Raw genomic sequence first — 24,221 nt, 5'->3', positions numbered from 1 at the left:
GAGAGCAAACCGAACTGTGTACCAATAATAAATCAACCACACTGGTCGCGCGGTTGCGATTACCGATATGTCCCATGGCCACACCCAGTACATCTGCAGGACCAGGGACCAATTGGGAATTTTGCCAATAGAGCACGTGTGGGGCTGAATCAGAGATATCGTGCATCTGGTCTGAGGGATCCAGGGGGCCTTGAATTTGAAATCAGAATGAAAAGCCTTAGGATATGCTACATTCATAACCTGGGCTGGGATTATGGTTTGGTTTGAGTCACAGGATGCGCAACAACTCTGTGGTTGCCTTCGTGCACCCGTGCCACAAGGATGAGAGGACAAGGGAGAGTGGTCCAAGTCCACAGCGCGAGAAGAGGAAGCATTCCCTTCAGCACTATCTCCCAAAAGCGGATGCTACATTTTGGATGGCATCGGCACGGTACGGCACCTAGGACAACAAGGAAGGTCTGCGGGATCATTCCAGCAGGCCCTGATATGTGACATCCATAGATATGCTTCCACTGGTGTTTCTGTAGACAGAGAAGCTCTGGAAAGAACTCATTTCATTGGGACATTCCCGTGGCAATAAAAAGCAGAAGAGCACTCTCAGTTTGCTGTTTTGGAAACACTCCAAAATGACATAGAGAAGAATGCAGAGCTGAGAACTTTTAGAAGCTTCATTTCCACAAGAGGAAGTGTCCTGTGCACTTTCAGAAGTGTGAGATAAGTATAATCAAAATGAAGTTATGCTAATCGAAGTAGAATGGGTTGTTCATCACAACTAATGCAACACCAGCAATTGGAGATATACCAAACAACACACACAGGTACAGGTTATGGCATCAATGCCTAGGAGAAATTGTCCTCACAGAAATCCCATGGAATTGCGTAGAGACAAGAGTCTAAAATTTTCAATTAACAAAGCCCTAGAAGTCTACATTAGATACCTGATATTACCTGACCAGTAGAGATGAAGAAGAACAGTAAAAGAAACAGGAAGTACCATTTTCAGTTCCAAAGATATTGAAGGCGCAAAAGATAAGCTTTCAAACAACTAGTCTGCAAAACGCTATCCAGAACAAGTGTTGAAAATGAAGGTCAGGAAAACACTGAAGAACACCAGTGTCTCAGAATCACAAAAGGCAGAATACCAGAAAAGGGGAAGAGAAAGTCTCAACACGAGCCAAAAATATCAGGAAACTCAATGGTTGTGATAATATCAGGGCTAAAATTCAGTCCTTAGCAGACTAGATAATGCAGAGGGACGCGTGAATGACTGTGAAGACAGGGGAAGAGAAAAACCTCGGTCAGAAGCAGACATAGGAAAGCAAGTGCCAACAAATGAAAACATTGCAGTTGAACCCTGGGTTAAGACAGGGCATGAAAGAATAGAAATCATGAGTCCCAGATGGAAAAGCAAGAGATAAAGAAACAAAAAGTGTCTGAAAATTTATCTGTAGAAAAATCAGACTGAAACTTGCTGAAAGCCAAGAAAGAATCATCTATGCGAATTCAGGAATTACACAGCATCCGAAGGAGGTGGAATCCCAATAGACCTACCAGCAGCTGTATGATTCAAATCAACAAAGTTCACGAATATCCGAGTGATTTAAAATGCACCTGGAGGAAACAACATAGTCACAAGGAAACCTCCAGAGGGGTTTCAGCTGATATCTCGGCAGCAATATTGCAGGACAGGGAGGAGTGCCAGGACACAGACCATATCCTGAATGGCCAAATGCTGCCACCTAGGGTAGCCTATGCCACATGAACACCATTTCAAATAACGGCAGAGCTAGAGAATTCTACAGACCGGCAAATCTTAAAAGAATTCAGCAGTTCAAAAGTTTTTCTAAAAGAAAGGTTGAGAAAACTCCCCTGAATAGAAAAGCAGCAAGATGGAATGGAAAGAAGAAACCATTATTGGAAATGCAAGAAGAGCATGTGTGGCAGAGAAGAAAGAAGAAGAACTTAAGGAGGACATCAAAACCCTAAAGATGGGAGAGGGAAGCAGGAAATCATAGGTGATTGGAAGCACTCTCTTAAGTGAATCAGCTTATTTGACTCTGTTTGAAGCGAAAGGAGAGATGCATGGCCTGACGTGTTTGCAAAACAAGCGAGAAGAAGACCAACAAAGAATCAAACCAACAAACAAGCACCAAAATGGTATGGTTGGCTGACATATACAAAGGGAACCATGATTATTCAAAAGAAAATACTCAAGGTGAGGTCAAGGGTCATTCAGAACGCATCGACCCAGTATCGTGGCTTGCATGTACTCAGCACACTTGTATTCGGAAATCAGAAGCGTGCATTCATATTCGTAAATTTTGATTCATAAGAGCATATCGTGACCTAACACTAATGCCGATTTGGAATCAAATGGATTCCTAGTCCGTGATGTAGACTTGTATGTCTTCCAACAGGATGAAGGAATGCCATATTCTAGGCTACGTAGAGAAGAAATGTAAGAAGCCTATAACAAAGGCAAGTAGCTCTGCCAAAGTGTACTAAGTGCAAAAGAGACCGACAGCAAAGTGCACATTGGGGTTGGTTTCATTTCTTGGAATTTCAGCCCCCATGAATCCAATGGATCCATGTCCTGAGAGTGTGGGTGTTTCAGCAGAAATCAGGCGACGCATATGTATTCCGGGTGTACGGATATTATAGGAACATAAGTCTCCTTTAGTGGGTCCCTGTGTACTGTGAACTGTTAGAAAGTTTAAAGACGTGTGAAACCATCAACTGAAAAGGGACACACTTCCCTCCATTGGTACGGTGCATAGAGCTCTGAACAAAAGGAAAGAGGGAAGAAGAAAGGCCCATGGGACGCTAGTGGGTAGAATCACATTTACCTTAGGAACCTCTCGTCGGATGCAGCCCCTCCCCCAACACTGACAAGATGCAGCAGCCATTGGGGATGGCAGTTAGCGGTTGGATTCCAGGTGGAATGTTGGTGTGTACCGCGAGGCTTGTTGTGGCTGTTGGATCCTAGGTAACCGGGCAGAGTTCTGTGGGTGGATCAGTGTGATGGAGGGGCTGCCGCCCTCTGTGGAGCTTGGCTTAGGTGTTTGGTCCGGGAAGCTGTGTAAGTTCGAGATACTGCTGCTGCCCAAAGACCTGAGTTCACAGGTCAGTTTCCAGAAACTGAAAGGGCAGACAGTGGAAGATCTGCCTGTCATCAGCTTACTGGTCAGGCTCCAAGGTACTTTCAGACTTGCCCAGTCCTGGTGAAGTCGACTTTAGGGGAGACACGAAGACAAGCTGGCCGAAAAGCTGGCTGCACGGATTGAGGAGAGATGCGAACAGATGGATGAGAGATGTTCTGCTACAATGGAGAATACTGGCGTGGAGACAGCTGTAGAGGATACCAGGCTCAAAAGACATTCATGAGACATATTGAACCTCGCTGATACTGGCAGAAACATACGGAGTGCCAACGTGGACTCGAGGAAGTTCCTCAATTCTCTTCTCCAAGAATGGGTCCAACGTTTCTGACGTCTGAAAGAGAAGACATGGCAGAGATGATCAAAACGCTACTGTTCTTGGAAGTGGTCGTGAGAATCCACACGTCCAAAGGGGCATTAACAAGCCATTCCGACCAGAATTCACCAAGCCCAGGTAAAACTTTTCCCAGGTTGGGCCTAGCTAGCAAGCAATTGCCCTTCCATCCCCTCCGCTCAGGCATCCATTTTGAAGGATCAGTACCTGAGCTGCAATGAAGCCATTACGAGAAGAGCAAGCCCCTCCTAGAATCAGAGTTCCTCCAGCTTCACTCTCTGTGAACAACAGTGAACACCTTAAAGGTCAAATAGTCTCGGCTGAAATAGATAAAATTGAATACTTAGCTCACACCTAGAAACGATGTCCTTCCGCTAGATTCAGCAAATGTTGTGTTTATGTCTTCCCTGGGGTGAAGGGAGTGTGGTAAGTGAGGGGAATCTTTGACTGAACATGAATCTGTATTAGGCTTCAGTTTTTCAAGACAGTGAAGATAAATAGTACAAGTCAGAAAGTGAACTGAACTGTAAAAGTCGCCAATGACATTAAAGACACAGCTTATGTGGATGGTCTTTCACTTGAGTCAAGCCCCCGGGGGCACTATATCATGGGGGTGCAGACTTGGTTGTGTTAAATGGCTTTAAACTACAGGATCGGATGATTAAGCGTTCTCAACACTGATAGAAAAACACCTGGTTCTCAATAGACTAGCATAACTGCAGCAGGATTCTCCTAGCTAGAATGCCTCTAGGTGCTTTTGGATTCAAACCTAAATGTATATATTTGGTTTGTTTCCTCTTGTATTTTCCTAGAGAGGGATGTTACCCCTTGAAATGCCAACATTGGCCAGTAGGTGTCATTGGGATACAGGGCACCACATGCACAAGTGTATCCAAGGTTGGGGGTTATTCCATGTTTCCAAAAGTTATTTCATGGTTCCTGTTGGTTTCGGAGGCTTCAACCTTAAAGAGCTGACATGACCCCTTGAACAGTTAGGACTGCTAGTTTGCATTCTATCTGTCTAGCTTTTCCGTAGAGCTGACAAAATGTTACCAAAATTGACAAGTCTGGCTTCTAGGTCGATTTAGTGTGTTTCAAAAAATAACTCCATTTTCGTATAACTCCCAAAACATGTAAATGAGTTCTGTTAAACTTCTTAAAGACTGCAAATGGGATATCAACACAATGTCAAAATAGTTGTCTTCGGACAATCCCTCCCACCACGGCTGTATAGAAACAAAGAGCTAAGCAAATATCACATTTCTGTGAAATGTATCTGGATAGTGTTGATTCATCGATGCCCAGTTGGCAGAGAAGAAGTGCAACCTGCACTCACTCGCTCCCATGTACAGAGCAATGGAAACATCCACTCACCCAGCCCTTAGCATAGGACACTGGCCGAAGAGAGGTCTGTTACTCCCAAAGACAGGATGAGGCCTCAGGACACCTGGAAGCAGGAGAAGGCAAAGCAGGGAATGGAAACCAGTGCAGGTTCGGACCCCTGGTGATGGAGCAACAAGGGTGAAACTCTGTTTAACTTGGACGCACACTCTCAAGCGGACAGGAGACATGGGTTTGAAGGTGATGTGCTGAGATTTACAAGAGTGCACAGCAGATGCTTGGCTGAGAGAACTCAAAGAAACCAGCGCAAAATATCCCCACAGTTAATTCTGAGACCAAGATCCAAGCTGCCAAATTTGAGGTAGCAGAGGCAATGGTCAGTGAGGCATAGAGCTACGGATGATGGCACACGCTGAGTCTCAGGGATCTGGAGTGCGTTGTGGGATGTGGTGGGTCGAATCAAGAGAGCAAACCGAACTGTGTACCAATAATAAATCAACCACACTGGTCGCGCGGTTGCGATTACCGATATGTCCCATGGCCACACCCAGTACATCTGCAGGACCAGGGACCAATTGGGAATTTTGCCAATAGAGCACGTGTGGGGCTGAATCAGAGATATCGTGCATCTGGTCTGAGGGATCCAGGGGGCCTTGAATTTGAAATCAGAATGAAAAGCCTTAGGATATGCTACATTCATAACCTGGGCTGGGATTATGGTTTGGTTTGAGTCACAGGATGCGCAACAACTCTGTGGTTGCCTTCGTGCACCCGTGCCACAAGGATGAGAGGACAAGGGAGAGTGGTCCAAGTCCACAGCGCGAGAAGAGGAAGCATTCCCTTCAGCACTATCTCCCAAAAGCGGATGCTACATTTTGGATGGCATCGGCACGGTACGGCACCTAGGACAACAAGGAAGGTCTGCGGGATCATTCCAGCAGGCCCTGATATGTGACATCCATAGATATGCTTCCACTGGTGTTTCTGTAGACAGAGAAGCTCTGGAAAGAACTCATTTCATTGGGACATTCCCGTGGCAATAAAAAGCAGAAGAGCACTCTCAGTTTGCTGTTTTGGAAACACTCCAAAATGACATAGAGAAGAATGCAGAGCTGAGAACTTTTAGAAGCTTCATTTCCACAAGAGGAAGTGTCCTGTGCACTTTCAGAAGTGTGAGATAAGTATAATCAAAATGAAGTTATGCTAATCGAAGTAGAATGGGTTGTTCATCACAACTAATGCAACACCAGCAATTGGAGATATACCAAACAACACACACAGGTACAGGTTATGGCATCAATGCCTAGGAGAAATTGTCCTCACAGAAATCCCATGGAATTGCGTAGAGACAAGAGTCTAAAATTTTCAATTAACAAAGCCCTAGAAGTCTACATTAGATACCTGATATTACCTGACCAGTAGAGATGAAGAAGAACAGTAAAAGAAACAGGAAGTACCATTTTCAGTTCCAAAGATATTGAAGGCACAAAAGATAAGCTTTCAAACAACTAGTCTGCAAAACGCTATCCAGAACAAGTGTTGAAAATGAAGGTCAGGAAAACACTGAAGAACACCAGTGTCTCAGAATCACAAAAGGCAGAATACCAGAAAAGGGGAAGAGAAAGTCTCAACACGAGCCAAAAATATCAGGAAACTCAATGGTTGTGATAATATCAGGGCTAAAATTCAGTCCTTAGCAGACTAGATAATGCAGAGGGACGCGTGAATGACTGTGAAGACAGGGGAAGAGAAAAACCTCGGTCAGAAGCAGACATAGGAAAGCAAGTGCCAACAAATGAAAACATTGCAGTTGAACCCTGGGTTAAGACAGGGCATGAAAGAATAGAAATCATGAGTCCCAGATGGAAAAGCAAGAGATAAAGAAACAAAAAGTGTCTGAAAATTTATCTGTAGAAAAATCAGACTGAAACTTGCTGAAAGCCAAGAAAGAATCATCTATGCGAATTCAGGAAATACACAGCATCCGAAGGAGGTGGAATCCCAATAGACCTACCAGCAGCTGTATGATTCAAATCAACAAAGTTCACGAATATCCGAGTGATTTAAAATGCACCTGGAGGAAACAACATAGTCACAAGGAAACCTCCAGAGGGGTTTCAGCTGATATCTCGGCAGCAATATTGCAGGACAGGGAGGAGTGCCAGGACACAGACCATATCCTGAATGGCCAAATGCTGCCACCTAGGGTAGCCTATGCCACATGAACACCATTTCAAATAACGGCAGAGCTAGAGAATTCTACAGACCGGCAAATCTTAAAAGAATTCAGCAGTTCAAAAGTTTTTCTAAAAGAAAGGTTGAGAAAACTCCCCTGAATAGAAAAGCAGCAAGATGGAATGGAAAGAAGAAACCATTATTGGAAATGCAAGAAGAGCATGTGTGGCAGAGAAGAAAGAAGAAGAACTTAAGGAGGACATCAAAACCCTAAAGATGGGAGAGGGAAGCAGGAAATCATAGGTGATTGGAAGCACTCTCTTAAGTGAATCAGCTTATTTGACTCTGTTTGAAGCGAAAGGAGAGATGCATGGCCTGACGTGTTTGCAAAACAAGCGAGAAGAAGACCAACAAAGAATCAAACCAACAAACAAGCACCAAAATGGTATGGTTGGCTGACATATACAAAGGGAACCATGATTATTCAAAAGAAAATACTCAAGGTGAGGTCAAGGGTCATTCAGAACGCATCGACCCAGTATCGTGGCTTGCATGTACTCAGCACACTTGTATTCGGAAATCAGAAGCGTGCATTCATATTCGTAAATTTTGATTCATAAGAGCATATCGTGACCTAACACTAATGCCGATTTGGAATCAAATGGATTCCTAGTCCGTGATGTAGACTTGTATGTCTTCCAACAGGAAGAAGGAATGCCATATTCTAGGCTACGTAGAGAAGAAATGTAAGAAGCCTATAACAAAGGCAAGTAGCTCTGCCAAAGTGTACTAAGTGCAAAAGAGACCGACAGCAAAGTGCACATTGGGGTTGGTTTCATTTCTTGGAATTTCAGCCCCCATGAATCCAATGGATCCATGTCCTGAGAGTGTGGGTGTTTCAGCAGAAATCAGGCGACGCATATGTATTCCGGGTGTACGGATATTATAGGAACATAAGTCTCCTTTAGTGGGTCCCTGTGTACTGTGAACTGTTAGAAAGTTTAAAGACGTGTGAAACCATCAACTGAAAAGGGACACACTTCCCTCCATTGGTACGGTGCATAGAGCTCTGAACAAAAGGAAAGAGGGAAGAAGAAAGGCCCATGGGACGCTAGTGGGTAGAATCACATTTACCTTAGGAACCTCTCGTCGGATGCAGCCCCTCCCCCAACACTGACAAGATGCAGCAGCCATTGGGGATGGCAGTTAGCGGTTGGATTCCAGGTGGAATGTTGGTGTTTACCGCGAGGCTTGTTGTGGCTGTTGGATCCTAGGTAACCGGGCAGAGTTCTGTGGGTGGATCAGTGTGATGGAGGGGCTGCCGCCCTCTGTGGAGCTTGGCTTAGGTCTTTGGTCCGGGAAGCTGTGTAAGTTCGAGATACTGCTGCTGCCCAAAGACCTGAGGTCACAGGTCAGTTTCCAGAACCTGAAAGGGCAGACAGTGGAAGATCTGCCTGTCATCAGCTTACTGGTCAGGCTCCGAGGTACTTTCAGACTTGCCCAGTCCTGGTGAAGTCGACTTTAGGGGAGACACGAAGAGAAGCTGGCCGGTAAGCTGGCTGCACGGATTGAGGAGAGATGCGAACACATGGATGAGAGATGTTCTGCTACAATGGTGAATACTGGCGTGGAGACAGCTGTAGAGGATACCAGGCTCAAAAGACATTCATGAGACATATTGAAACTCACTGATACAGGCAGAAACATACGGAGTGCCAACTTGGACTTGAGGAAGTTCCTCAATTCTCTTCTCCAATAACGGGTCCAAGGTCCCTGACGTCTGAAGGAGAAGAAATGGCAGAGATGATCAAAACGCTCCTGTTCTTGGAAGAGGTCGTGAGAATCCACACGTCCCAAGGGGCATTCCCAAGCCATTCAGACCAAAATTCAACAAGCCCAGGTAAGCCTTTTCCCAGGTTTGGGCCTAGCTAGTGAGCACTTGCCCTTGCCTCCCCTCCACTCAGGCATCCATTTTGAAGGATCAGTACCTGAGCTGCAATGAAGCCATTACGAGAAGAGCAAGCCCCTCCTAGAATCAGAGTTCCTCCAGCTTCACTCTCTGTGAACAACAGTGAACACCTTAAAGGTCAAATAGTCTCGGCTGAAATAGATAAAATTGAATACTTAGCTCACACCTAGAAACGATGTCCTTCCGCTAGATTCAGCAAATGTTGTGTTTATGTCTTCCCTGGGGTGAAGGGAGTGTGGTAAGTGAGGGGAATCTTTGACTGAACATGAATCTGTATTAGGCTTCAGTTTTTCAAGACAGTGAAGGTAAATAGTACAAGTCAGAAAGTGAACTGAACTGTAAAAGTCGCCAATGACATTAAAGACACAGCTTATGTGGATCGTCTATCACTTGAGTCAAGCCCCCGGGGGCACTATATCATGGGGGTGCAGACTTGGTTGCGTTAAATGGCTTTAAACTACAGGATCGGATGATTAAGCGTTCTCAACACTGATAGAAAAACACCTGGTTCTCAATAGACTAGCATAACTGCAGCAGGATTCTCCTAGCTAGAATGCCTCTAGGTGCTTTTGGATTCAAACCTAAATGTATATATTTGGTTTGTTTCCTCTTGTATTTTCCTAGAGAGGGATGTTACCCCTTGAAATGCCAACATTGGCCAGTAGGTGTCATTGGGATACAGGGCACCACATGCACAAGTGTATCCAAGGTTGGGGGTTACTCCATGTTTCCAAAAGTTATTTCATGGTTCCTGTAGGTTTCGGAGGCTTCAACCTTAAAGAGCTGACATGAACCCTTGAACAGTTTGGACTGCTAGTTTGCATTCTATCTGTCTAGCTTTTCCGTAGAGCTGACACAATGTTACCAAAATTGACAAGTCTGGCTTCTAGGTCGATTTAGTGTGTTTCAAAAAATAACTCCATTTTCGTATAACTCCCAAAACATGTAAATGAGTTCTGTTAAACTTCTTAAAGACTGCAAATGGGATATCAACACAATGTCAAAATAGTTGTCTTCGGACAATCCCTCCCACCACGGCTGTATAGAAACAAAGAGCTAAGCAAATATCACATTTCTGTGAAATGTATCTGGATAGTGTTGATTCATCGATGCCCAGTTGGCAGAGAAGAAGTGCAACCTGCACTCACTCGCTCCCATGTACAGAGCAATGGAAACATCCACTCACCCAGCCCTTAGCATAGGACACTGGCCGAAGAGAGGTCTGTTACTCCCAAAGACAGGATGAGGCCTCAGGACACCTGGAAGCAGGAGAAGGCAAAGCAGGGAATGGAAACCAGTGCAGGTTCGGACCCCTGGTGATGGAGCAACAAGGGTGAAACTCTGTTTAACTTGGACGCACACTCTCAAGCGGACAGGAGACATGGGTTTGAAGGTGATGTGCTGAGATTTACAAGAGTGCACAGCAGATGCTTGGCTGAGAGAACTCAAAGAAACCAGCGCAAAATATCCCCACAGTTAATTCTGAGACCAAGATCCAAGCTGCCAAATTTGAGGTAGCAGAGGCAATGGTCAGTGAGGCATAGAGCTACGGATGATGGCACACGCTGAGTCTCAGGGATCTGGAGTGCGTTGTGGGATGTGGTGGGTCGAATCAAGAGAGCAAACCGAACTGTGTACCAATAATAAATCAACCACACTGGTCGCGCGGTTGCGATTACCGATATGTCCCATGGCCACACCCAGTACATCTGCAGGACCAGGGACCAATTGGGAATTTTGCCAATAGAGCACGTGTGGGGCTGAATCAGAGATATCGTGCATCTGGTCTGAGGGATCCAGGGGGCCTTGAATTTGAAATCAGAATGAAAAGCCTTAGGATATGCTACATTCATAACCTGGGCTGGGATTATGGTTTGGTTTGAGTCACAGGATGCGCAACAACTCTGTGGTTGCCTTCGTGCACCCGTGCCACAAGGATGAGAGGACAAGGGAGAGTGGTCCAAGTCCACAGCGCGAGAAGAGGAAGCATTCCCTTCAGCACTATCTCCCAAAAGCGGATGCTACATTTTGGATGGCATCGGCACGGTACGGCACCTAGGACAACAAGGAAGGTCTGCGGGATCATTCCAGCAGGCCCTGATATGTGACATCCATAGATATGCTTCCACTGGTGTTTCTGTAGACAGAGAAGCTCTGGAAAGAACTCATTTCATTGGGACATTCCCGTGGCAATAAAAAGCAGAAGAGCACTCTCAGTTTGCTGTTTTGGAAACACTCCAAAATGACATAGAGAAGAATGCAGAGCTGAGAACTTTTAGAAGCTTCATTTCCACAAGAGGAAGTGTCCTGTGCACTTTCAGAAGTGTGAGATAAGTATAATCAAAATGAAGTTATGCTAATCGAAGTAGAATGGGTTGTTCATCACAACTAATGCAACACCAGCAATTGGAGATATACCAAACAACACACACAGGTACAGGTTATGGCATCAATGCCTAGGAGAAATTGTCCTCACAGAAATCCCATGGAATTGCGTAGAGACAAGAGTCTAAAATTTTCAATTAACAAAGCCCTAGAAGTCTACATTAGATACCTGATATTACCTGACCAGTAGAGATGAAGAAGAACAGTAAAAGAAACAGGAAGTACCATTTTCAGTTCCAAAGATATTGAAGGCGCAAAAGATAAGCTTTCAAACAACTAGTCTGCAAAACGCTATCCAGAACAAGTGTTGAAAATGAAGGTCAGGAAAACACTGAAGAACACCAGTGTCTCAGAATCACAAAAGGCAGAATACCAGAAAAGGGGAAGAGAAAGTCTCAACACGAGCCAAAAATATCAGGAAACTCAATGGTTGTGATAATATCAGGGCTAAAATTCAGTCCTTAGCAGACTAGATAATGCAGAGGGACGCGTGAATGACTGTGAAGACAGGGGAAGAGAAAAACCTCGGTCAGAAGCAGACATAGGAAAGCAAGTGCCAACAAATGAAAACATTGCAGTTGAACCCTGGGTTAAGACAGGGCATGAAAGAATAGAAATCATGAGTCCCAGATGGAAAAGCAAGAGATAAAGAAACAAAAAGTGTCTGAAAATTTATCTGTAGAAAAATCAGACTGAAACTTGCTGAAAGCCAAGAAAGAATCATCTATGCGAATTCAGGAATTACACAGCATCCGAAGGAGGTGGAATCCCAATAGACCTACCAGCAGCTGTATGATTCAAATCAACAAAGTTCACGAATATCCGAGTGATTTAAAATGCACCTGGAGGAAACAACATAGTCACAAGGAAACCTCCAGAGGGGTTTCAGCTGATATCTCGGCAGCAATATTGCAGGACAGGGAGGAGTGCCAGGACACAGACCATATCCTGAATGGCCAAATGCTGCCACCTAGGGTAGCCTATGCCACATGAACACCATTTCAAATAACGGCAGAGCTAGAGAATTCTACAGACCGGCAAATCTTAAAAGAATTCAGCAGTTCAAAAGTTTTTCTAAAAGAAAGGTTGAGAAAACTCCCCTGAATAGAAAAGCAGCAAGATGGAATGGAAAGAAGAAACCATTATTGGAAATGCAAGAAGAGCATGTGTGGCAGAGAAGAAAGAAGAAGAACTTAAGGAGGACATCAAAACCCTAAAGATGGGAGAGGGAAGCAGGAAATCATAGGTGATTGGAAGCACTCTCTTAAGTGAATCAGCTTATTTGACTCTGTTTGAAGCGAAAGGAGAGATGCATGGCCTGACGTGTTTGCAAAACAAGCGAGAAGAAGACCAACAAAGAATCAAACCAACAAACAAGCACCAAAATGGTATGGTTGGCTGACATATACAAAGGGAACCATGATTATTCAAAAGAAAATACTCAAGGTGAGGTCAAGGGTCATTCAGAACGCATCGACCCAGTATCGTGGCTTGCATGTACTCAGCACACTTGTATTCGGAAATCAGAAGCGTGCATTCATATTCGTAAATTTTGATTCATAAGAGCATATCGTGACCTAACACTAATGCCGATTTGGAATCAAATGGATTCCTAGTCCGTGATGTAGACTTGTATGTCTTCCAACAGGATGAAGGAATGCCATATTCTAGGCTACGTAGAGAAGAAATGTAAGAAGCCTATAACAAAGGCAAGTAGCTCTGCCAAAGTGTACTAAGTGCAAAAGAGACCGACAGCAAAGTGCACATTGGGGTTGGTTTCATTTCTTGGAATTTCAGCCCCCATGAATCCAATGGATCCATGTCCTGAGAGTGTGGGTGTTTCAGCAGAAATCAGGCGACGCATATGTATTCCGGGTGTACGGATATTATAGGAACATAAGTCTCCTTTAGTGGGTCCCTGTGTACTGTGAACTGTTAGAAAGTTTAAAGACGTGTGAAACCATCAACTGAAAAGGGACACACTTCCCTCCATTGGTACGGTGCATAGAGCTCTGAACAAAAGGAAAGAGGGAAGAAGAAAGGCCCATGGGACGCTAGTGGGTAGAATCACATTTACCTTAGGAACCTCTCGTCGGATGCAGCCCCTCCCCCAACACTGACAAGATGCAGCAGCCATTGGGGATGGCAGTTAGCGGTTGGATTCCAGGTGGAATGTTGGTGTTTACCGCGAGGCTTGTTGTGGCTGTTGGATCCTAGGTAACCGGGCAGAGTTCTGTGGGTGGATCAGTGTGATGGAGGGGCTGCCGCCCTCTGTGGAGCTTGGCTTAGGTCTTTGGTCCGGGAAGCTGTGTAAGTTCGAGATACTGCTGCTGCCCAAAGACCTGAGGTCACAGGTCAGTTTCCAGAACCTGAAAGGGCAGACAGTGGAAGATCTGCCTGTCATCAGCTTACTGGTCAGGCTCCGAGGTACTTTCAGACTTGCCCAGTCCTGGTGAAGTCGACTTTAGGGGAGACACAAAGAGAAGCTGGCCGGTAAGCTGGCTGCACGGATTGAGGAGAGATGCGAACACATGGATGAGAGATGTTCTGCTACAATGGAGAATACTGGCGTGGAGACAGCTGTAGAGGATACCAGGCTCAAAAGACATTCATGAGACATATTGAAACTCACTGATACAGGCAGAAACATACGGAGTGCCAACGTGGACTTGAGGAAGTTCCTCAATTCTCTTCTCCAATAACGGGTCCAAGGTCCCTGACGTCTGAAGGAGAAGAAATGGCAGAGATGATCAAAACGCTCCTGTTCTTGGAAGAGGTCGTGAGAATCCACACGTCCCAAGGGGCATTCCCAAGCCATTCAGACCAAAATTCAACAAGCCCAGGTAAGCCTTTTCCCAGGTTTGGGCCTAGCTAGTGAGCACTTGCCCTTGCCTCCCCTCCACTCAGGCATCCATTTTGAAGGATCAGTACCTGAGCTGCAATGAAGCCATTACGAGAAGAGCAAGCCCCTCCTAGAATCAGAGTTCCTCCAGCTTCACTCTCTGTGAACAACAGTGAACACCTTAAAGGTCAAATAGTCTCGGCTGAAATAGATAAAATTGAATACTTAGCTCACACCTAGAAACGATGTCCTTCCGCTAGATTCAGCAAATGTTGTGTTTATGTCTTCCCTGGGGTGAAGGGAGTGTGGTAAGTGAGGGGAATCTTTGACTGAACATGAATCTGTATTAGGCTTCAGTTTTTCAAGACAGTGAAGGTAAATAGTACAAGTCAGAAAGTGAACTGAACTGTAAAAGTCGCCAATGACATTAAAGACACAGCTTATGTGGATCGTCTATCACTTGAGTCAAGCCCCCGGGGGCACTATATCATGGGGGTGCAGACTTGGTTGCGTTAAATGGCTTTAAACTACAGGATCGGATGATTAAGCGTTCTCAACACTGATAGAAAAACACCTGGTTCTCAATAGACTAGCATAACTGCAGCAGGATTCTCCTAGCTAGAATGCCTCTAGGTGCTTTTGGATTCAAACCTAAATGTATATATTTGGTTTGTTTCCTCTTGTATTTTCCTAGAGAGGGATGTTACCCCTTGAAATGCCAACATTGGCCAGTAGGTGTCATTGGGATACAGGGCACCACATGCACAAGTGTATCCAAGGTTGGGGGTTACTCCATGTTTCCAAAAGTTATTTCATGGTTCCTGTTGGTTTCGGAGGCTTCAACCTTAAAGAGCTGACATGAACCCTTGAACAGTTTGGACTGCTAGTTTGCATTCTATCTGTCTAGCTTTTCCGTAGAGCTGACACAATGTTACCAAAATTGACAAGTCTGGCTTCTAGGTCGATTTAGTGTGTTTCAAAAAATAACTCCATTTTCGTATAACTCCCAAAACATGTAAATGAGTTCTGTTAAACTTCTTAAAGACTGCAAATGGGATATCAACACAATGTCAAAATAGTTGTCTTCGGACAATCCCTCCCACCACGGCTGTATAGAAACAAAGAGCTAAGCAAATATCACATTTCTGTGAAATGTATCTGGATAGTGTTGATTCATCGATGCCCAGTTGGCAGAGAAGAAGTGCAACCTGCACTCACTCGCTCCCATGTACAGAGCAATGGAAACATCCACTCACCCAGCCCTTAGCATAGGACACTGGCCGAAGAGAGGTCTGTTACTCCCAAAGACAGGATGAGGCCTCAGGACACCTGGAAGCAGGAGAAGGCAAAGCAGGGAATGGAAACCAGTGCAGGTTCGGACCCCTGGTGATGGAGCAACAAGGGTGAAACTCTGTTTAACTTGGACGCACACTCTCAAGCGGACAGGAGACATGGGTTTGAAGGTGATGTGCTGAGATTTACAAGAGTGCACAGCAGATGCTTGGCTGAGAGAACTCAAAGAAACCAGCGCAAAATATCCCCACAGTTAATTCTGAGACCAAGATCCCAGCTGCCAAATTTGAGGTAGCAGAGGCAATGGTCAGTGAGGCATAGAGCTACGGATGATGGCACACGCTGAGTCTCAGGGATCTGGAGTGCGTTGTGGGATGTGGTGGGTCGAATCAAGAGAGCAAACCGAACTGTGTACCAATAATAAATCAACCACACTGGTCGCGCGGTTGCGATTACCGATATGTCCCATGGCCACACCCAGTACATCTGCAGGACCAGGGACCAATTGGGAATTTTGCCAATAGAGCACGTGTGGGGCTGAATCAGAGATATCGTGCATCTGGTCTGAGGGATCCAGGGGGCCTTGAATTTGAAATCAGAATGAAAAGCCTTAGGATATGCTACATTCATAACCTGGGCTGGGATTATGGTTTGGTTTGAGTCACAGGATGCGCAACAACTCTGTGGTTGCCTTCGTGCACCCGTGCCATAAGGATGAGAGGACAAGGGAGAGTGGTCCAAGTCCACAGCGCGAGAAGAGGAAGCATTCCCTTCAGCACTATCTCCCAAAAGTGGATGCTACATTTTGGATGGCACCGGCACGGTACGGCACCTAGGACAACAAGGAAGGTCTGCAGGATCATTCCAGCAGGCCCTGATATGTGACATCCATAGATATGCTTCCACTGGTGTTTCTGTAGACAGAGAAGCTCTGGAAAGAACTCATTTCATTGGGACATTCCCGTGGCAATAAAAAGCAGAAGAGCACTCTCAGTTTGCTGTTTTGGAAACACTCCAAAATGACATAGAGAAGAATGCAGAGCTGAGAACTTTTAGAAGCTTCATTTCCACAAGAGGAAGTGTCCTGTGCACTTTCAGAAGTGTGAGATAAGTATAATCAAAATGAAGTTATGCTAATCGAAGTAGAATGGGTTGTTCATCACAACTAATGCAACACCAGCAATTGGAGATATACCAAACAACACACACAGGTACAGGTTATGGCATCAATGCCTAGGAGAAATTGTCCTCACAGAAATCCCATGGAATTGCGTAGAGACAAGAGTCTAAAATTTTCAATTAACAAAGCCCTAGAAGTCTACATTAGATACCTGATATTACCTGACCAGTAGAGATGAAGAAGAACAGTAAAAGAAACAGGAAGTACCATTTTCAGTTCCAAAGATATTGAAGGCGCAAAAGATAAGCTTTCAAACAACTAGTCTGCAAAACGCTATCCAGAACAAGTGTTGAAAATGAAGGTCAGGAAAACACTGAAGAACACCAGTGTCTCAGAATCACAAAAGGCAGAATACCAGAAAAGGGGAAGAGAAAGTCTCAACACGAGCCAAAAATATCAGGAAACTCAATGGTTGTGATAATATCAGGGCTAAAATTCAGTCCTTAGCAGACTAGATAATGCAGAGGGACGCGTGAATGACTGTGAAGACAGGGGAAGAGAAAAACCTCGGTCAGAAGCAGACATAGGAAAGCAAGTGCCAACAAATGAAAACATTGCAGTTGAACCCTGGGTTAAGACAGGGCATGAAAGAATAGAAATCATGAGTCCCAGATGGAAAAGCAAGAGATAAAGAAACAAAAAGTGTCTGAAAATTTATCTGTAGAAAAATCAGACTGAAACTTGCTGAAAGCCAAGAAAGAATCATCTATGCGAATTCAGGAATTACACAGCATCCGAAGGAGGTGGAATCCCAATAGACCTACCAGCAGCTGTATGATTCAAATCAACAAAGTTCACGAATATCCGAGTGATTTAAAATGCACCTGGAGGAAACAACATAGTCACAAGGAAACCTCCAGAGGGGTTTCAGCTGATATCTCGGCAGCAATATTGCAGGACAGGGAGGAGTGCCAGGACACAGACCATATCCTGAATGGCCAAATGCTGCCACCTAGGGTAGCCTATGCCACATGAACACCATTTCAAATAACGGCAGAGCTAGAGAATTCTACAGACCGGCAAATCTTAAAAGAATTCAGCAGTTCAAAAGTTTTTCTAAAAGAAAGGTTGAGAAAACTCCCCTGAATAGAAAAGCAGCAAGATGGAATGGAAAGAAGAAACCATTATTGGAAATGCAAGAAGAGCATGTGTGGCAGAGAAGAAAGAAGAAGAACTTAAGGAGGACATCAAAACCCTAAAGATGGGAGAGGGAAGCAGGAAATCATAGGTGATTGGAAGCACTCTCTTAAGTGAATCAGCTTATTTGACTCTGTTTGAAGCGAAAGGAGAGATGCATGGCCTGACGTGTTTGCAAAACAAGCGAGAAGAAGACCAACAAAGAATCAAACCAACAAACAAGCACCAAAATGGTATGGTTGGCTGACATATACAAAGGGAACCATGATTATTCAAAAGAAAATACTCAAGGTGAGGTCAAGGGTCATTCAGAACGCATCGACCCAGTATCGTGGCTTGCATGTACTCAGCACACTTGTATTCGGAAATCAGAAGCGTGCATTCATATTCGTAAATTTTGATTCATAAGAGCATATCGTGACCTAACACTAATGCCGATTTGGAATCAAATGGATTCCTAGTCCGTGATGTAGACTTGTATGTCTTCCAACAGGATGAAGGAATGCCATATTCTAGGCTACGTAGAGAAGAAATGTAAGAAGCCTATAACAAAGGCAAGTAGCTCTGCCAAAGTGTACTAAGTGCAAAAGAGACCGACAGCAAAGTGCACATTGGGGTTGGTTTCATTTCTTGGAATTTCAGCCCCCATGAATCCAATGGATCCATGTCCTGAGAGTGTGGGTGTTTCAGCAGAAATCAGGCGACGCATATGTATTCCGGGTGTACGGATATTATAGGAACATAAGTCTCCTTTAGTGGGTCCCTGTGTACTGTGAACTGTTAGAAAGTTTAAAGACGTGTGAAACCATCAACTGAAAAGGGACACACTTCCCTCCATTGGTACGGTGCATAGAGCTCTGAACAAAAGGAAAGAGGGAAGAAGAAAGGCCCATGGGACGCTAGTGGGTAGAATCACATTTACCTTAGGAACCTCTCGTCGGATGCAGCCCCTCCCCCAACACTGACAAGATGCAGCAGCCATTGGGGATGGCAGTTAGCGGTTGGATTCCAGGTGGAATGTTGGTGTTTACCGCGAGGCTTGTTGTGGCTGTTGGATCCTAGGTAACCGGGCAGAGTTCTGTGGGTGGATCAGTGTGATGGAGGGGCTGCCGCCCTCTGTGGAGCTTGGCTTAGGTCTTTGGTCCGGGAAGCTGTGTAAGTTCGAGATACTGCTGCTGCCCAAAGACCTGAGGTCACAGGTCAGTTTCCAGAACCTGAAAGGGCAGACAGTGGAAGATCTGCCTGTCATCAGCTTACTGGTCAGGCTCCGAGGTACTTTCAGACTTGCCCAGTCCTGGTGAAGTCGACTTTAGGGGAGACACAAAGAGAAGCTGGCCGGTAAGCTGGCTGCACGGATTGAGGAGAGATGCGAACACATGGATGAGAGATGTTCTGCTACAATGGAGAATACTGGCGTGGAGACAGCTGTAGAGGATACCAGGCTCAAAAGACTTTCATGAGACATATTGAAACTCACTGATACAGGCAGAAACATACGGAGTGCCAACGTGGACTTGAGGAAGTTCCTCAATTCTCTTCTCCAATAACGGGTCCAAGGTCCCTGACGTCTGAAGGAGAAGAAATGGCAGAGATGATCAAAACGCTCCTGTTCTTGGAAGAGGTCGTGAGAATCCACACGTCCCAAGGGGCATTCCCAAGCCATTCAGACCAAAATTCAACAAGCCCAGGTAAGCCTTTTCCCAGGTTTGGGCCTAGCTAGTGAGCACTTGCCCTTGCCTCCCCTCCACTCAGGCATCCATTTTGAAGGATCAGTACCTGAGCTGCAATGAAGCCATTACGAGAAGAGCAAGCCCCTCCTAGAATCAGAGTTCCTCCAGCTTCACTCTCTGTGAACAACAGTGAACACCTTAAAGGTCAAATAGTCTCGGCTGAAATAGATAAAATTGAATACTTAGCTCACACCTAGAAACGATGTCCTTCCGCTAGATTCAGCAAATGTTGTGTTTATGTCTTCCCTGGGGTGAAGGGAGTGTGGTAAGTGAGGGGAATCTTTGACTGAACATGAATCTGTATTAGGCTTCAGTTTTTCAAGACAGTGAAGGTAAATAGTACAAGTCAGAAAGTGAACTGAACTGTAAAAGTCGCCAATGACATTAAAGACACAGCTTATGTGGATCGTCTATCACTTGAGTCAAGCCCCCGGGGGCACTATATCATGGGGGTGCAGACTTGGTTGCGTTAAATGGCTTTAAACTACAGGATCGGATGATTAAGCGTTCTCAACACTGATAGAAAAACACCTGGTTCTCAATAGACTAGCATAACTGCAGCAGGATTCTCCTAGCTAGAATGCCTCTAGGTGCTTTTGGATTCAAACCTAAATGTATATATTTGGTTTGTTTCCTCTTGTATTTTCCTAGAGAGGGATGTTACCCCTTGAAATGCCAACATTGGCCAGTAGGTGTCATTGGGATACAGGGCACCACATGCACAAGTGTATCCAAGGTTGGGGGTTACTCCATGTTTCCAAAAGTTATTTCATGGTTCCTGTTGGTTTCGGAGGCTTCAACCTTAAAGAGCTGACATGAACCCTTGAACAGTTTGGACTGCTAGTTTGCATTCTATCTGTCTAGCTTTTCCGTAGAGCTGACACAATGTTACCAAAATTGACAAGTCTGGCTTCTAGGTCGATTTAGTGTGTTTCAAAAAATAACTCCATTTTCGTATAACTCCCAAAACATGTAAATGAGTTCTGTTAAACTTCTTAAAGACTGCAAATGGGATATCAACACAATGTCAAAATAGTTGTCTTCGGACAATCCCTCCCACCACGGCTGTATAGAAACAAAGAGCTAAGCAAATATCACATTTCTGTGAAATGTATCTGGATAGTGTTGATTCATCGATGCCCAGTTGGCAGAGAAGAAGTGCAACCTGCACTCACTCGCTCCCATGTACAGAGCAATGGAAACATCCACTCACCCAGCCCTTAGCATAGGACACTGGCCGAAGAGAGGTCTGTTACTCCCAAAGACAGGATGAGGCCTCAGGACACCTGGAAGCAGGAGAAGGCAAAGCAGGGAATGGAAACCAGTGCAGGTTCGGACCCCTGGTGATGGAGCAACAAGGGTGAAACTCTGTTTAACTTGGACGCACACTCTCAAGCGGACAGGAGACATGGGTTTGAAGGTGATGTGCTGAGATTTACAAGAGTGCACAGCAGATGCTTGGCTGAGAGAACTCAAAGAAACCAGCGCAAAATATCCCCACAGTTAATTCTGAGACCAAGATCCCAGCTGCCAAATTTGAGGTAGCAGAGGCAATGGTCAGTGAGGCATAGAGCTACGGATGATGGCACACGCTGAGTCTCAGGGATCTGGAGTGCGTTGTGGGATGTGGTGGGTCGAATCAAGAGAGCAAACCGAACTGTGTACCAATAATAAATCAACCACACTGGTCGCGCGGTTGCGATTACCGATATGTCCCATGGCCACACCCAGTACATCTGCAGGACCAGGGACCAATTGGGCATTTTGCCAATAGAGCACGTGTGGGGCTGAATCAGAGATATCGTGCATCTGGTCTGAGGGATCCAGGGGGCCTTGAATTTGAAATCAGAATGAAAAGCCTTAGGATATGCTACATTCATAACCTGGGCTGGGATTATGGTTTGGTTTGAGTCACAGGATGCGCAACAACTCTGTGGTTGCCTTCGTGCACCCGTGCCATAAGGATGAGAGGACAAGGGAGAGTGGTCCAAGTCCACAGCGCGAGAAGAGGAAGCATTCCCTTCAGCACTATCTCCCAAAAGTGGATGCTACATTTTGGATGGCACCGGCACGGTACGGCACCTAGGACAACAAGGAAGGTCTGCAGGATCATTCCAGCAGGCCCTGATATGTGACATCCATAGATATGCTTCCACTGGTGTTTCTGTAGACAGAGAAGCTCTGGAAAGAACTCATTTCATTGGGACATTCCCGTGGCAATAAAAAGCAGAAGAGCACTCTCAGTTTGCTGTTTTGGAAACACTCCAAAATGACATAGAGAAGAATGCAGAGCTGAGAACTTTTAGAAGCTTCATTTCCACAAGAGGAAGTGTCCTGTGCACTTTCAGAAGTGTGAGATAAGTATAATCAAAATGAAGTTATGCTAATCGAAGTAGAATGGGTTGTTCATCACAACTAATGCAACACCAGCAATTGGAGATATACCAAACAACACACACAGGTACAGGTTATGGCATCAATGCCTAGGAGAAATTGTCCTCACAGAAATCCCATGGAATTGCGTAGAGACAAGAGTCTAAAATTTTCAATTAACAAAGCCCTAGAAGTCTACATTAGATACCTGATATTACCTGACCAGTAGAGATGAAGAAGAACAGTAAAAGAAACAGGAAGTACCATTTTCAGTTCCAAAGATATTGAAGGCGCAAAAGATAAGCTTTCAAACAACTAGTCTGCAAAACGCTATCCAGAACAAGTGTTGAAAATGAAGGTCAGGAAAACACTGAAGAACACCAGTGTCTCAGAATCACAAAAGGCAGAATACCAGAAAAGGGGAAGAGAAAGTCTCAACACGAGCCAAAAATATCAGGAAACTCAATGGTTGTGATAATATCAGGGCTAAAATTCAGTCCTTAGCAGACTAGATAATGCAGAGGGACGCGTGAATGACTGTGAAGACAGGGGAAGAGAAAAACCTCGGTCAGAAGCAGACATAGGAAAGCAAGTGCAAACAAATGGAAACATTGCAGTTGAACCCTGGGTTAAGACAGGGCATGAAAGAATAGAAATCATGAGTCCCAGATGGAAAAGCAAGAGATAAAGTAACAAAAAGTGTCTGAAAATTTATCTGTAGAAAAATCAGACTGAAACTTGCTGAAAGCCAAGAAAGAATCATCTATGCGAATTCAGGAATTACACAGCATCCGAAGGAGGTGGAATCCCAATAGACCTACCAGCAGCTGTATGATTCAAATCAACAAAGTTCACGAATATCCGAGTGATTTAAAATGCACCTGGAGGAAACAACATAGTCACAAGGAAACCTCCAGAGGGGTTTCAGCTGATATCTCGGCAGCAATATTGCAGGACAGGGAGGAGTGCCAGGACACAGACCATATCCTGAATGGCCAAATGCTGCCACCTAGGGTAGCCTATGCCACATGAACACCATTTCAAATAACGGCAGAGCTAGAGAATTCTACAGACCGGCAAATCTTAAAAGAATTCAGCAGTTCAAAAGTTTTTCTAAAAGAAAGGTTGAGAAAACTCCCCTGAATAGAAAAGCAGCAAGATGGAATGGAAAGAAGAAACCATTATTGGAAATGCAAGAAGAGCATGTGTGGCAGAGAAGAAAGAAGAAGAACTTAAGGAGGACATCAAAACCCTAAAGATGGGAGAGGGAAGCAGGAAATCATAGGTGATTGGAAGCACTCTCTTAAGTGAATCAGCTTATTTGACTCTGTTTGAAGCGAAAGGAGAGATGCATGGCCTGACGTGTTTGCAAAACAAGCGAGAAGAAGACCAACAAAGAATCAAACCAACAAACAAGCACCAAAATGGTATGGTTGGCTGACATATACAAAGGGAACCATGATTATTCAAAAGAAAATACTCAAGGTGAGGTCAAGGGTCATTCAGAACGCATCGACCCAGTATCGTGGCTTGCATGTACTCAGCACACTTGTATTCGGAAATCAGAAGCGTGCATTCATATTCGTAAATTTTGATTCATAAGAGCATATCGTGACCTAACACTAATGCCGATTTGGAATCAAATGGATTCCTAGTCCGTGATGTAGACTTGTATGTCTTCCAACAGGATGAAGGAATGCCATATTCTAGGCTACGTAGAGAAGAAATGTAAGAAGCCTATAACAAAGGCAAGTAGCTCTGCCAAAGTGTACTAAGTGCAAAAGAGACCGACAGCAAAGTGCACATTGGGGTTGGTTTCATTTCTTGGAATTTCAGCCCCCATGAATCCAATGGATCCATGTCCTGAGAGTGGGTGTTTCAGCAGAAATCAGGCGACGCATATGTATTCCGGGTGTACGGATATTATAGGAACATAAGTCTCCTTTAGTGGGTCCCTGTGTACTGTGAACTGTTAGAAAGTTTAAAGACGTGTGAAACCATCAACTGAAAAGGGACACACTTCCCTCCATTGGTACGGTGCATAGAGCTCTGAACAAAAGGAAAGAGGGAAGAAGAAAGGCCCATGGGACGCTAGTGGGTAGAATCACATTTACCTTAGGAACCTCTCGTCGGATGCAGCCCCTCCCCCAACACTGACAAGATGCAGCAGCCATTGGGGATGGCAGTTAGCGGTTGGATTCCAGGTGGAATGTTGGTGTTTACCGCGAGGCTTGTTGTGGCTGTTGGATCCTAGGTAACCGGGCAGAGTTCTGTGGGTGGATCAGTGTGATGGAGGGGCTGCCG

General features: G+C 44.9%; 4 long non-coding RNA genes across 4 annotated transcripts; all 4 read right to left on the bottom strand.

Moving 5' to 3' along the window:
- Window positions 1-3,342: 3,342 nt before the first annotated feature.
- LOC140695336 (uncharacterized) lies at window positions 3,343-3,813 on the bottom strand. Its single transcript, XR_012071057.1, has 2 exons — window positions 3,700-3,813; window positions 3,343-3,492 (listed from the first exon to the last, which is right to left on the bottom strand). It is a non-coding gene; the product is annotated as an uncharacterized lncRNA (long non-coding RNA).
- Window positions 3,814-8,348: 4,535 nt separating this feature from the next.
- On the bottom strand, window positions 8,349-9,245 carry LOC140695318 (uncharacterized). The gene is made up of 3 exons (XR_012071029.1): window positions 8,997-9,245; window positions 8,698-8,788; window positions 8,349-8,567 (listed from the first exon to the last, which is right to left on the bottom strand). It is a non-coding gene; the product is annotated as an uncharacterized lncRNA (long non-coding RNA).
- A 4,750-nt stretch (window positions 9,246-13,995) lies between these two features.
- LOC140695337 (uncharacterized) lies at window positions 13,996-18,894 on the bottom strand. Its single transcript, XR_012071058.1, has 3 exons — window positions 18,737-18,894; window positions 14,294-14,364; window positions 13,996-14,085 (listed from the first exon to the last, which is right to left on the bottom strand). It is a non-coding gene; the product is annotated as an uncharacterized lncRNA (long non-coding RNA).
- A 356-nt stretch (window positions 18,895-19,250) lies between these two features.
- On the bottom strand, window positions 19,251-24,204 carry LOC140695333 (uncharacterized). Its single transcript, XR_012071054.1, has 3 exons — window positions 24,032-24,204; window positions 19,591-19,661; window positions 19,251-19,382 (listed from the first exon to the last, which is right to left on the bottom strand). It is a non-coding gene; the product is annotated as an uncharacterized lncRNA (long non-coding RNA).
- Between the last annotated feature and the right edge of the window lie 17 nt (window positions 24,205-24,221).

The sequence above is a fragment of the Vicugna pacos genome, unplaced genomic scaffold, assembly GCF_048564905.1.
Source record: "Vicugna pacos unplaced genomic scaffold, VicPac4 scaffold_195, whole genome shotgun sequence".
In the NCBI taxonomy this organism is placed as follows: domain Eukaryota; kingdom Metazoa; phylum Chordata; class Mammalia; order Artiodactyla; family Camelidae; genus Vicugna; species Vicugna pacos.
This window is presented reverse-complemented; position numbering and strand designations above follow the sequence as displayed.